This window comes from Bactrocera oleae, chromosome 4, assembly GCF_042242935.1.
Source record: "Bactrocera oleae isolate idBacOlea1 chromosome 4, idBacOlea1, whole genome shotgun sequence".
Classification (NCBI taxonomy): Eukaryota; Metazoa; Arthropoda; class Insecta; order Diptera; family Tephritidae; genus Bactrocera; species Bactrocera oleae.
Window position 1 is genome coordinate 68945195 of NC_091538.1, and position 14650 is coordinate 68959844.

Sequence of the window (14650 nt, forward strand, 5' to 3'; positions counted from 1 at the left end):
ACAAGGCATATGCACAGAGTTGCTCAAAGACAGATAATCACATATGGAGTGGGAAGAAAGCGAATAACAGCGAGCGCACGGTGATTGATGATATCAAGATATCAAAGAATTTGCAAGGAGCAGTGTTTGCGCGCAAGAAAAATGTGTTAGCGCTACCCGAATATATTTGGAGCATTTTGTGGCAGCGACGATATGCAAACAACGCCATATATGCATGTATGTGTGTGTCGGTGTGAGAGATACTCGCTGCACGGGAAAGGAGTCCACACAAAACTTTACTGCAGCAATGACGCATCGCATTACCAAATGCACATAATTCGTCAGTCAACAAACAGACATACATATGTGTGTGTGTGTTTGCAACAGCCAAAAAACAGTGTGCACAGCAACAACTTGACTGAGGCAAATTCATTGAAAACTTCAGCGTTTGCATAACTTTTTCTCAGCTTCTGCACTTTCGTTATTTGCATTTTCAGGCATTTCTGCGTGAAGTTCATTTTGCCATCGCCACCACCGATGCAAAGCATGGCAGCGCGCAACCGGCAGCCGTCAGTAATCTTTCAAGTTGATTTAATTTGTTTGCAGATGGTATAAAATATTTTTTGGAAAATTAGTTTAATTAATGTTTGTAAATGTCACCACGTGCAGCAGTCAACATCAACGCAAGTTGTTGCTTTTGTTTTTCATGTTGTTGTCAACACTTTGCATAATAGCTGTCAGTGTTTTGTGCATAATTTAGCATCATAATTAAGTGCAAGGAAATCTGTAAACATGCACATGCACACAAACACATAAACACACACACACACACCTGCGTGGCGCAAACAAATTTCGCTCATTTTCGAGTGTAATACGAAGTAACTTCGAAAGTGACTTTTGCGAATTTGTTCTAAGGCCAGTTCAAGCTCAAATGTGTGCATCTGTTGTGCGCTGACAACTTGAGGCATTGCAAAGCTTCTAAGAATTTATTATATTTTCAACTACAGGGCTTAGACTCGCAACTATTTTAACTAATTTGCTAAAATATTTATATTGAAATTATTTGCTTACACTAGTTGTGGTTGCTAGCTGTTGCTAATGACATTATTGCATGGTAAAGTGTTGGGAAACTGAAGTCAGCTGAAGACAAATATTTTTAAAAGATCAGAACTGTAGCTTAATGTAGAAAACGCATACAAAATTAATGAAAAAATTTTTAAATTAAAATATATCTTAGCCATATATATTTTTTTTAATATTGTGTTCAATTTTATTTTTTTCGTTGGGTGGCAACTTCAGAAATACTATCCATGCATATAAAAAGAGCGATTCAACGATTTTCTTATAAAAAATGTTTATGCTAGCTTTGAGTACCATTTAGACTATAACTGAAGCCTTAGAAATTGGTAAAAAGTGAAAAAATAAAAGTAGCCTGGAACTCATTGAAAAAAACCGGGAATATAACAAAAATTAAAGAAGAAAAAATTTACGGGGATCTTAGGTCGAGAAGAGGATTTGAAATCGGGAAGTGGAAGGGAGAGAGACGACTGAGTTTTTTAGGATAAAAACTGGTTTTTCTCGATCTCTGGGAAAACTACCAATCACAGGAAAAAATTATGTGCAAAAGTTGCAGGTGCGAAAAGATCTAAAACTTTTGCATTAAGGGGCACACCTGTGTGGAATTTTGACGACATCGATTTTTTTTTATATTTCGATAATTTATAATTTTACAATCGATATCTCGAATAATTTTTGAGTAACAGCTTTTTAAAATGTAGTCGTACAGTTCAGTATACTCCATAAGTTTATCGTTAAACGCGTTTTTCTCGAAACAGTATTTTTCGAATTTGCTGCCGTGATAACTCAAAGACAAATGATCCGGTCATCATGAAATATGTCTCTGCCATTTCTGTATATAACTCTCTAAACATCGATCTATCCGTTTGCTCAGATCGGATTTGGCAGGCCAAAAACTACCAAAATTTGGGGTAAAGTTCAACTTTTTTTAAATTTGTCAATTTAAAAAAATTATTTTTTTTTTATTTAAGTCGCTGTACGGAGAATTTCTTCTAGTTTAACGAGAATATTTTATTTTTAGGTTTCAATAATGCCTATAATACAATGTGTCGTGTTTTACATGCTTACTATCATACTCCTCTTAAATCCATCTACTAACCTCATCGACACGAGTTATAGAACAAAAGTTATCGAATTTGGAACGAATTTCAAACACTGAACTATTTTCATCAAAACATTCGTAATACAATATATTATATATAATATGATATATATAGTGCATCAGTGCGTATGAGTAACATTAATGTAAAAGTAAATGTACAGTCGCTGGAAACCCAAAAAAAAACTAATTTTATTGGCTCATTTAGCAGCACATGTAACAACTGTTGGAGTACGCATTTTTATGTGAAACTGCCTACATTAGATTCAGTTGACCATAATAAAAATACGCTTACACGTACATGAGCGTTTTAGGCGCACTAAACAGATTTAGACAGCAATAAGCTCGGACATTTGCTATTATAATCGTTCGGTATACGGAAAATGGAAAACTTAACAAATAGTTTACTACAGATTTTATGACATGAATGTGCTTTTTGTCATGACGAAGACACTAAAATATAGGCGGGAGGTTGGTATAACTCATAGACCAAATTTTTTAACAAATTTTTTCATACAGTTTGTAACTTGTGGTATAACTATACTTTAAAAATGTAGGAAGTTGGAAGTGTTGAAGCTGCCTGTGAACGTTTGTATGACTTAATGCGGTGAATTTTCTGTGTTGAAAATATAAGCGAAATTTTCACCATAAACTTTCTTATAAGAATTTCCACTTTCAGCCGACTTATTATTTTCAAACTCAAATTCTTTAGAAAAAGTAAATTAATTAATACTTTATATTAACTCTAAGCTATATAAAACAACCATCAAACACCACATTCCCACAAGTAGCCATTATTTAGCAATTTGTTGTTAAGTGAACAACAAAATGCAGCCAATTACCAGGTAACAATATCCGGAGTAAAATCCATAATTAGCCAATAATTGAAAGGTAAACAAGAAACCAGCAATCAACAAAAGGCAATCGGAAGCTGCTCATAAATACGAGATGAAAGCTTTTTCGAGAGACGCACACCAACACACAGATACCAAGCAGTAAATTATTGGCAAACAGATTGATGCAAAATGCAGCTCGTGGCCAATTTTCAATAATTACTTTTACATAGCAATAAACTCACACACAAACACATACAAACAAACTTACTAATACTTGTATTTGCAATATAATAAAATATTTATGCGCCAATTGTGCATGGTGAATGAAATGTGCAAATATCCTGTTGCGGTGAGCGTGCAAACCGTTCACCAGCAATCTATGCAACACATCGCAACCTAAACCATTCCATTAGTGCATATGTGTGGCTGTGTATGTGTGTATGCGAGTGCTGCCAAAATACCGACCGACATCCGCCATCCGCTTAGTGGGCGGTCAGTGACCACACCAAGCAGCGGCAAGTGCAAGCAGTTAAAGCCAACCAAAAACAATAAAAGCTCTACAACGATAAAACAACAGCAACAACAACACGCAGTAAATTTGCAATTTCGCGCTGCATTTGCACTGCTGCATTGTGGCTACAGCTGTGGCTGCGGCCGAAGCTCTGCAACCCCAAAGCCTGCGTCGACGCCGTCGCTAACACAGGCCACGCTACGGTAACAGCGGCACATGCGATGCCAGCTGGCGCAGCGCTAACAGCAGCTGGTTGCAACAAAGTAAGCAATAACTTTAGAATCACCGCAAGCAATTTGCATTTTACAACCGAAGCGAATAAAATAAAAAAAGCACTGCATTAACAAAAAGCTTGCAAAAATGTGAATAAATAAAAATAAGTAAAAAAAAAAAAAGTTGCAATAACGGCGAATCGTCGTAGTGGAACAAAGGCGGCTGTGGAGGCGCTAAAGGAGGCGCCGACAATTGCCATAGAAGCCAAGAAAACGGCACGAGATATAAATGAAAATAGTTGACACCATTCTGGCATAATCAATTTCCTGCTTGCGGCAAGCAGTGCAATGCCAATAACAACAATAAAAACAACGTTGCAGATAAAAGGTTAGCGCGAACGCCAATCCACCGTTTGCCACTGAAAACTGCCTGTTCTTGAACGTTGTACTGAGACACAGTGTTCCGCGGCTTTCTGAATTTTTTTCTTGTAAAAACTTGTAAAAACAACAACCTCAGTTATATGGTTTGTCATAAAATTGCTCGATTTATTGCGCGGGTTTCGTGTTTCATAGTTATTTGCAGGAGCAGCGAAAGTAAATATGAATATTGATTGTCTTCTGTAAAAATAAAAACATAAAAGAAAGAAAAAAAGACGAATACATTTACAAAAACGTCTATACTATTGGTATAAAATTTCATTTTTTGTATTTTCTAAGAAAATATATATTTTTCTAATAATTTTTTTAATGCATTTAATTAATTATGGACATACGATATTCAATTTAATGAATATTTGCGAAATTAAAACATTTATGGCAAGGTTCATTAAAAAAATTCCCAAAAAATCTCATTAATATGAAATAGGCTAAAAAAGTGAGCTTATTTTTTTTTGTTTTATGTGTAACGAACATACCATTTTCTTGCAGACTCACTTTTCAACATTAAAGGGACTATATATATCATTTCGTTTTTATAAATAAAATCATAAAAATTTATTATTAATAATTGTATATTTTAGTTGTTGAAATATTTGTTTCTGAACTTGAGCAGTTCTAAATCTCGACGCTTCAAAAACACTCTTGATTTTTATGACTTGGCTAAAGCTAATTGCGCACGTGCAGGGATTACACTCCTCGCGTCGGTTGGGTTATTATTTAGTCGAGATAAGTTCGAATACAAACTTCGCTCTGATAGTTCCAGAATGCGAAGGACTCGATTATACTTTAAAAGATTGATGTAACTAGTGCATGATCTCTACTAGGAAACTTTTCAATTAAGAAACTTTCGATAAATTAAAACATTTTGAGTATAATTTTTGTATCACTTAAAAAGATTTAGTTTCGAACGAAAATATTGAGAACTTTAAGTTTTCAAATAAGTCATGGCATAAAAAAATTTAGTAAGACTATGTTTTGAAATAATTTATGATATCAGATTACTACACTAAACGTAGCGAAACCACTATTCGCCAATAGGCAAAAAATAAAAACTAAATCATGTTAAAAAAATAGCGAAAAGGTAAACAATTGTTTCTAAAATGTCTAAAATTTTTAATGGCAAATGTTTTTTTTCGAAATCTTACTGAACTTTTAATAAATAGCATTGAAGTTGTGATCACTTATTAATTTTTTTAGAGCAACGAAAGCAAAGTTCAAAGTGAATTTAAATTATTTTTAATGGATTTTGTAGTTAAAGATATCTTTTTTATGTTAGAAAATTAACAAAAACTAATTTACGTTGTAGTTATTCTTAAATCAGTACTTAAGTTGACCCTGTGTTTTATGCATTTTATGTGCGTCTTTAATATGTTTACATAAAGATTTAATTGTGTATCTCCACAATTCCTCCATTCATTTCGTTTTAAGTCTATTTTAGTATGTCTTAAGGTAATAAACAAATTAAGTGTTGCCGCCCAAATTAGCCCATTGCATATACTCTGCAATATACTAACAATATCTTTTTTATTATTATTATAAATATTTTTTTTTTTGTTTTTGGAAACTGGAAGAAGTGCAACATCGGATCGACCAAAAATGTTTCAATAATTCTGATATATCTGCAGATAATACGGGAAGAATTGATAAAGACTTTAAACTTAGAGCCTCAACTTTTATGTATGTCATATCTTCGGGTAAAGAGATTAACTCAGCAATATTTTGCTCTTGAAACCGCAAAGCAGTTAGTTGGAAGCTCTGATCCATTTATTACTGCGCAACAAACACTTGCTTACAACCACAAAACAACGCTACTAAATTGAACTATAGATTTAATTGATGGGACAATGTGAAAATGATTTATAAAATATTTGATCGTTTTCTAATTATAATATTGTATACAAATATTTTACTTGGTTTATTTTTCTGTTATCACAACATTTTTGTGTGCCACCAAGCAATGCGAATATTCTTGAAAGTGTGTATTTTAATTTTTTATTGTATTATTATTAGTAAAACTACGCCCAGTTCGCCTTAAAATAAAAAAATAAAAATAAAATTATCGATCCGTTACTGACTGTTACTATGAGAGCTATAGGATATATTCGTCCGATGTGCCCAAATTTTTTTAATACAATATTTATAATATTTTAATAGATTTTTGGTGAAAATTTGAAACTGATTACTCATCTTTTTCTTCCATACAAGAAAAAACACTGTGCGCGGTAATATTTTCAATTAAAATCAAACGTTGCCTACAATTATCGCAAATTTTGTGTATAACCCAAGTTCCTCACTTTATGCGAATACAGCAGAGCGTTAAAGATCATGGGATTGCGCAAAATTATTTAAATAAATATTTTGCAAGCTCATTTAAAAGTTAATTACTGCTTAGTAATTTAAAAATTATATATTATACTAATATAGATATACAAGTATACTCAAAATCAAAGTCGCCAGCAAACTTTACGCTAAAATTAGTAAAAAACATTTAACATATTTGTTCTTGAATTATGCGTATAAATTATTATAATAATTCATATACATATATTGAAAATATATTTATGTATTTTTAAAATGCAATCACCAAATTAAATTCAAAAAAATATTAAATAGCGGATGACACCGTTTTCAAGATGCTTCTCACTTTGCTATTGTGAGACCACAAAACTTTTTTCTTTTACACTTTTTCAGTACAACAACGCATTAAAATTTCATTTTTATAAAGAATACAAAAATATCCCAATTAAACACATCAGACAAAGGGTTTTACGCAATAAGCTCATAAGCTTTGTAACTCAGCGTCGTGCTCATCTCCCCAGTTACTCATCTTTCCGTTAAACTAAAATTTAGAGCTTCTCTTAAATGACATGCGACTGCAAAAATTTCATCCAGACAATACTTGTCGCATTCATTATTAAGTGATTCAGAAATTGTGACACTTTCAATGACATCTGCTACAAATACACATACACAAAATGAAAATTGCCGACAGTTTATGTCAATAATAAAAGAAACTATGTCGTCTATGAATATTAAATATAACAGCATTAACACTATGCCCCTAAGCAAGTATGCAGCCATATTTAAAATTTTGTGGACGAATTTTGTGGAGTTTTATGTCAGAATGTGGCAACAAAATTAAATTCTCATGAATTCGTGAACTGGAATATAAAAAAATTAAAACAACCAGAAAAAGACGATAATGATTGCCAAAAAAAAATACAAGTCAATATTTAAATAATATTTAGGTTATCTCCCAAAACACTCTCGAAAAGAGTGAGAGAGAGTTTTTCTTAATTGCTATTTTGTATTGTATTATTTTATTTCTATTTTGAGATTGAGCGTAAATACAGGGGTTTCCAATAAGAATGATATGATTTAAAAAAAAAAAGCACACAAATTGTTAAGAAAATTTAAATTATTTTTATTTAATGTGAAGTACAATCGATACAATTAACATAACATCATTCAAATGGCCTCCACACCTTTTTTTCAAGAACAATTGATGAAACCACTTTCCGATATAGCACGTTCAATAGTGATTTCTAAAGCTTGAAGAGAGCCTGGTTTATTGCTAAAGACCAATGACTTCAAATAAGCGCACAAGAGGTAGTCTAATGGTGTTAAATCACAACTTTTTAGAGACCATTCTATGTCACAATTTCTTGAAAATATCGAGTCTCCAAACTTTTCTCGCAAAAATTCGGTTGTTGCACGTGCTGGGTAGTACGTAGCCCCGTCTTGTTAGGATCAGATGTTGTCAAGATCAACTTCATCATCAATCTTCCAATTGCGGCCATAAAAAGTTGGTTATCATCGATCTATACCGCTTTCCATTGACAGTAACGATATCATCAGTTTGAAATAAGTACGCACCGATGACGATGACCAGACCAAAAACAACACCAAACTGTTAATTTAGGTGAATATAATGGTTGTTCATGAATAATTTGTGGATGGTACCAGAATCGACAGTTTTGTTTATTTGCCGCACCACTCAAATGATAGTGAGCCTCAAAATATGTTATCGTATTTAAGTTGTTCCAAGGCAAAACCCGATTAAACCAATCAGTGTTGTATATTATGTAAGTATCGAATAATGAATTCCTCACATATTCAGAATTCTATCATCACATCTCCTTCCATATCGTGTAAATAGAGAAAATTGTATTAAAACTCATTTCGTATGCCACTAACACACACATACCTAAGTGTATTTTTTGGGCTTTATTGAAAATTCGCATGTCACTTGCACCATAATTCGGAAAAATTGTTGAACCACTAAGCGATTGTGTGGGTCATACGACTAGTGGTGACACTCACTCACTTAAATGGCGAAATTCATACGACTTCGACAAGTGCCAATTGTCGTTTTTCCACTTGTCAATGGCGATTTCCAAATGAATGAAAAATGTGTGTCTTAAACTCACAGCGCTGAAGAACTGCGGCTGCGAGAGTGGGGGATAGTTGGAAAATAGGCAGTGTGGCCTTTCATGCGCTGCGAACTCTGCCTGCACTGATTATTTTTTAGCATTTCAATAAAATTCAAATATAGGTAGGCACATATGTGTGTGTGCAAGTGGTTGAACATGCACATAAGCACTGCCACAATTTACTTCACTTCACCGAGTGTAATTCCCATTTCGATTGCATACTTTATTTTTGCATCGTTTGCTCTTATGCGTCCACACACAAGCACATCAATCAATTCGAAATCCAAACAGGCGGTGGCTGGCAAGCCAAAAAAAAATATGTAAAAGCGAATATATTTCAGAGGCCAAAAATTAGAAAGAGAACAAAAATCGGAATTAAAAGCTGTTTGTTAAAAACTGAAAATAGCATGCGAATAAAAATCGAGCTGTACGAGACAGCCACCAGCATCCAGTCAACCAAGTGACGGTCCGAGCGACCGCTCAACCACCGCACAACCAATCAGGCCGTTATCCAGCCGGCGCAGCAACCGCTCATTGTCAACGCCATCAATACGAATGTTGAGCTGAGTTTGGCAACCACTTTTTTTTTTGTAAGATTATTTGCTGATTTCGTTATTTTTTCTACTTTTTACATATTTTATATTATTTAGAGCACTTACACATACTATAGCGGCGCAAGAGCAGCATTTGTGCTGTCACCTTTTACGCCACCGATACTTTCCTCAATTACATTTTATGGTAATTGATTGAATTTTATTTCAGTACTCTCTGAATTGCGAAATCCAAACACACATTTCCATTTTATTTATTTATTTTTGTTTTCTTTTTTCAATTATTCGTTATTCCGCTCAAATTTACTTGGTTTTTCATGGCATTTGTTGCACTTGCTTTTTTCGTTATATGTATTTCCCGTTTTTATTTTTATTTTGCGCTCTCCTATGGTCATGTTATACCAACTATTATTATTATCTCTGTCATGCTGACATTTTCTCAAGTGAGGCTAGCCCATATGTCATAAACTGGTCAATGGCACACAGGAAGCGTAAGAAAGGGGCATTGGCAACGTCTGCTGAGAACAACAAAAATAACAAACATTCCATCAATTTTGGCTCTCGATCATCAGCTTTGCTCAATAACCGGACGTAGACTTACTACTATAAAATTCAGCACAATGTGTCGAGCTCTACTTGTCGATTTCTTTAGGCTGCCGAATTGTTATGTGTACATATGTGTGTTTGTGAGTTTGTGAGTTTTCGCTCTTATTGTACTGACTTAATTTCAATTTCTTCAACTTTTGCGGTACGTTTAAGTGAATGTTATCTCCACACATGTATAAAAGCCCGAGCAGTGTGAGGCGGAATTTAATATACAAGTATACAGCTGTATACATATGTATGAATTTGATTCTCAGTTGGAAAGTGAAATTAAGTTTTTTAAACATAAGGACTCGACAGCACTAACTCACAGTCAATATTGGGAGAAGAACAAATAATATCTAACATCAGTAAATGATAATTAATTTGAAAAATATTAAGAAATAATCTAAACCCAGGCCATTCAGTACCGTTATTCGAAATATCTAATATATAATCCTCTCTGTTGGAACGCAGTTTTCTTTTATGCGGCTAATATTCTACCTAGTTCTTGGAAAACATGTTACGCATCTCTATTTATCTTTGGAACTTCCAAAAAAGGTAAGGAAATTGAATTAAATCATTAAAGTGAATGTCAAGTAAGTACCGAGAACTGATATTTTAGATAAGTGGAAACAACTATACAAACGTTGATTATTTTCATAATATGGCGAAGATACCATTGTTGCTAAGAAATCTTTCTTAAGCTGGAAAAACTTTGCACAGAAACAGAGTTAATCAAATCTGGTACGAAAATGTTTCGGTACTTAATATGAAAATATATAATAGCATGTCGATATTGAAAAATCAAGCTAGAACAATTGGCTTCAAAAGATGTTTTGTTGAATCTTACTTAAGATTATGCACATATTTTTCAAATTTTATCGAAATTTTCTTATTGGGTTACCTAAATATATATACAAGTATATATATATGTATGTATATATATTACCTGTACAAAAACTTTTAAAATAGTGTCTGTGCAGGCGTATGTATGAGTCTGCTTTCGTTATTATTTGGCCAACGGTTGCTTGTTATTATTTTCATATGCCTCACTGCTTCTGCTCTCTCCATTTGCAATATTTTATGGTTGTTATTTAAATTTTTGTTTTGAGAAGAAATATAGTTGTTTCTGAAAATAAAATCAATTTTTCGCTGTAATTTTTCATTAAATAGCAATAAACAAAGGCACTTTTAGCAGCCTGGGATTTCCATAATTTTTTCTTGCGTTAAAGGGCTGAAAGTGGTTAGTTCATGAACTCCATTCATTATTTTATGCAGCCTGAAAGCCTTGCAGAAGAAAATAGTTCAAAAACGATCTCATCTAACTGTAGAGTGAATTTTTTCATTGTTCTCATCTCAATTTTTCGATTTTTTCGCATTTCAGCTGGCATTCTAAATACTCCAAATATACGAGTATTAAAGGAAACCGACGTTGTGGGTATGTGTTTGCCAATACTTTATTCACTTATTTTCCCGCCTCTTGCAGCTTGTTGTCAATGTCACTTTAAATGGAGTGACATGTTAATTAAAGCATTTTCCATTATTTAAATAATTCCAACGCAACCAAAACAACAACTACAAATACGCGAAGAAAATAAAATGTCGTGAAAATGTGTTGAAGACACTTTAATGACTTCATAAATAATTGAAGTTATACCCTTTTCAACGCGAGTTGAACTGTAAGAAACTGCCGAAAATTTTATCAAAAAATAAGCGGTAATAAGTCCAAAATATATATGTATACTCGTAAGTATTGTAAGGAAGGATGAAGCGAAGAACTTAAAGAGCGCAATTTTAATTACGTACACGCCCTGGTAAACGACAAGTGGGCCAGCAAGTAAAGCTATGTGTCGCGCCGAACTTTTCGTTGGCATTTATACAATTCATGCTTTCAATATGTATGAATTTAAATAATCTGAATTTCACCAGCCAATTTAGCACAATAATGGTCAGTGACTCTTTGACTTCCGACGCCGTGGAATTACCAAAACAAAATGTCGGCATTGGTGGGTTTGCTATTCGCGGCTGGCAAAGGGTTAAGCATGATTTGTGCGCGCTTATAATTATTTTTTATGGAACTATGGAAACTTCCAATTGGTAATTAAATCATAGCGATAATGAAGATGTGGCATTTCATGTGAAGTTAGTGCTTAGTATGGGCGATCAAAGTGTGGTATGGTATGTATTTTGTTGTTGTATTCAGGAATTGTCATTTAAATTGTTTGCGCTGAATACTCTTCTTGCAATGGAAAAAAATATTGAACAAAGAATTTGCGTCGATTTTTGTGTTTCGAACCAAATTTCGTGTGCGGAATCGTTGCAAATATTAGTGATGTGAATCTATTCTATCGAAAACCCAAGTCTACGACTGCTACAAAGCCTTTAAGAATGATCGAAAAATCGTCGAAGACATTCCTCGTTCCGGTCGTAATTCGACGTCTACCACTGACGATAAAAATAAAAAAAAAATTAAATCGAAAATCGTCATGCGAGTGTTACTTGTAGAAAGGTAGCATCTAAGCTAAACATCGGCCGTGAAGCAGCTCGTTTGATTTTTTTGCAAAAAGACCATCATGTGCAAGTCTCTTTAGACGATTTTAAGACCAAAAACTTATTCAATACCATCGACCAACCACCGTATTCACCGGAGTTGGCCTCATGCGACTTTTTTTTGTTTCCATCACACAAGTCACCACTCCATGAAACCCGTTTCGACGCGATTGAAGCCGTAAAAGAAAATTCGCAGAGCATACTGAAGGCGATCCCAGACACCGTCTACAAAGCAAGTTCCGACGATTGGAAAAAGAGGTTGGATATGTGTATCGCTTCAAAAGGAGCATATTTTGAAGGCGACAGAATAAATATTGATGAAGATATTTTTTTCGTTTTATTTAAAATTGACGGAAACTTTCTGGTCACAATGTACAGAGATACTAATTTATTCGCTTTAAAGGTATGAAGACATTGCAGTACTTGAAGGGATTATCCTTTTTATATTGCAACTGTATCTCTAAACTTAGCCTTAGAGATGGAGCTAACTCAGTGAAATTAATTGCTTTTATTGGCAGCAATTTGCGTCTATTAACAGCAGATAGTGCAGAGAAAACAAATTAAATGTCGCAATGCTCAAGGACGCCCGCAAGTTTGTAAAAAATATAGTAGAAAGAGAGAACAAGAAGTACAGCTAATGGATGTAGAAGTAAAGATAACCATCATAGATGTTTGGATTTTGGATTTATTAGTTTTTTCTTAACTCAATCTCTGGATTGCTTATAAATTCAGTGTAGCCGTATTTAGTCACGATACCCGTATAACATACAAAGCTTGGTTTTAAATATCACTGTCTAATTTGATTTTTTGTGTGTACATAAATTGTGCCACCTGATTTAATTCGGCACATTGAACTAAAGCTTCAACACAGGAGCATTTTTATGGTGATTTATCTGCATTAAAAAAATTTTGTAAAACGTGAATTCCGAATAACGTACATCGGAATCCTAACATCGGTGGCACTTCGAATACAGCTAGGTATAAAGATGTAGGATAAAATAAATATGAATCCCGAATAACATGCATCGAGATTCCGAAGTCGCTTAAAGCATTAAAATTAATCAAATATTAATCCGGAATTACATAGATCGGGTTTCCGAAATTAGTTTAACATTGAATATATTAAAATATAAAGCTTTAATATAAAAAATATAAGTACCGAATCTGCTCATCGAGATCCCGAATTTTTCTCGTGACGCAATTTTTCGGAACTGCACACTTGTTTATATAATTCACTTAATGTTATATTTCCATCTTGACGAGCACTTCAAAACTAAATGCACCTATTATACCCTTTAGTCAGAAATCAATAAATATACACTTAGCACCATGTGAACATAATCAGGCCAGCACTCATCTTCATTGTACATAAGAAGTATAGAGTTTCCAATGAAACCCCCTCAACACATTAAACATTTGCCAAGATATTTGCAAATGCGCAAGCGGGAAAAAAAATACAAACTTATCAAGTGAGCGTCTTACATGCACCTCAAGTGTTATTTACCTGCTTAATTAAAGCGATTTAATCACTCATTGCTGACAATGAAGAATTCGCAAGAAGAACAAGAAGAAGAGGAAAGCAGTTGTCTGGCAAAAGCATTAAATGCTCACACCTACTCAAATTACTATGCGTGCAGGCGCCTAGCAGTATGCATGTACGAAGAAACCGGCTGGCAGACAAGTGTGGCAACACCAGCTGCATCGTACTTTGCTCACTTACGCCCTACGTGACTGTGCGAAAGCGAACCGATCAAGACTGACATTCAGGCTGGAGGTTGGTCGGTCAGACGCGCTGGGTGGCATAGGCGATAAAAAAAGTAGACGACAGGCTCAGCTCTTTCGAGAGGGCGCTGTGCACAGCTGGACGCTAAGCGCAATACACACGAGACCATGGTTGGCTGTAATGTGTGTCATAATTGTGCATTCTTTGATTATGCAACAACAATGCGATAAATATGCAATCTTAAAGCATATGCCATCATTATAAATTTTTTACTCTTGCAAATAAGTGCGCAGCATATAAAAATTTTGTTCACATAACGGTTGTTTTTGACACTTAATGACTAATCTGGATAGATATTTGCTTATAAATGTGAGAATTATCGAGATGACAAGTTAAACCTTGAGAATGTCCCTGCCACAAATATATCTGATTGTTTGCCTAGAAAGAAGTTATAGGCGACAAACTTCTTTAAAATTATATGGACAAATGAAACACCTCAAGTTCTAGGATGAAGAGTAATGAGTGGTATTGCCACTTTTAAATAAATTTTAATTGATCTAAATAATAACGAAGAATCTGAAAGAATTTAGAATTTAATAAATTGAAACGTTGCCACTTTTTAGGTTTTTATTAAATTATAAAGAAATGAAAATGCA

General features: G+C 34.0%; 1 protein-coding gene across 4 annotated transcripts in view; it reads right to left on the reverse strand.

The window, feature by feature from the left end:
- Window positions 1-14650, reverse strand: part of LOC106614734 (cyclic nucleotide-gated channel alpha-3) — a 263421-nt gene that overhangs the window by 88856 nt on the left and 159915 nt on the right. The window lies entirely within an intron of this gene.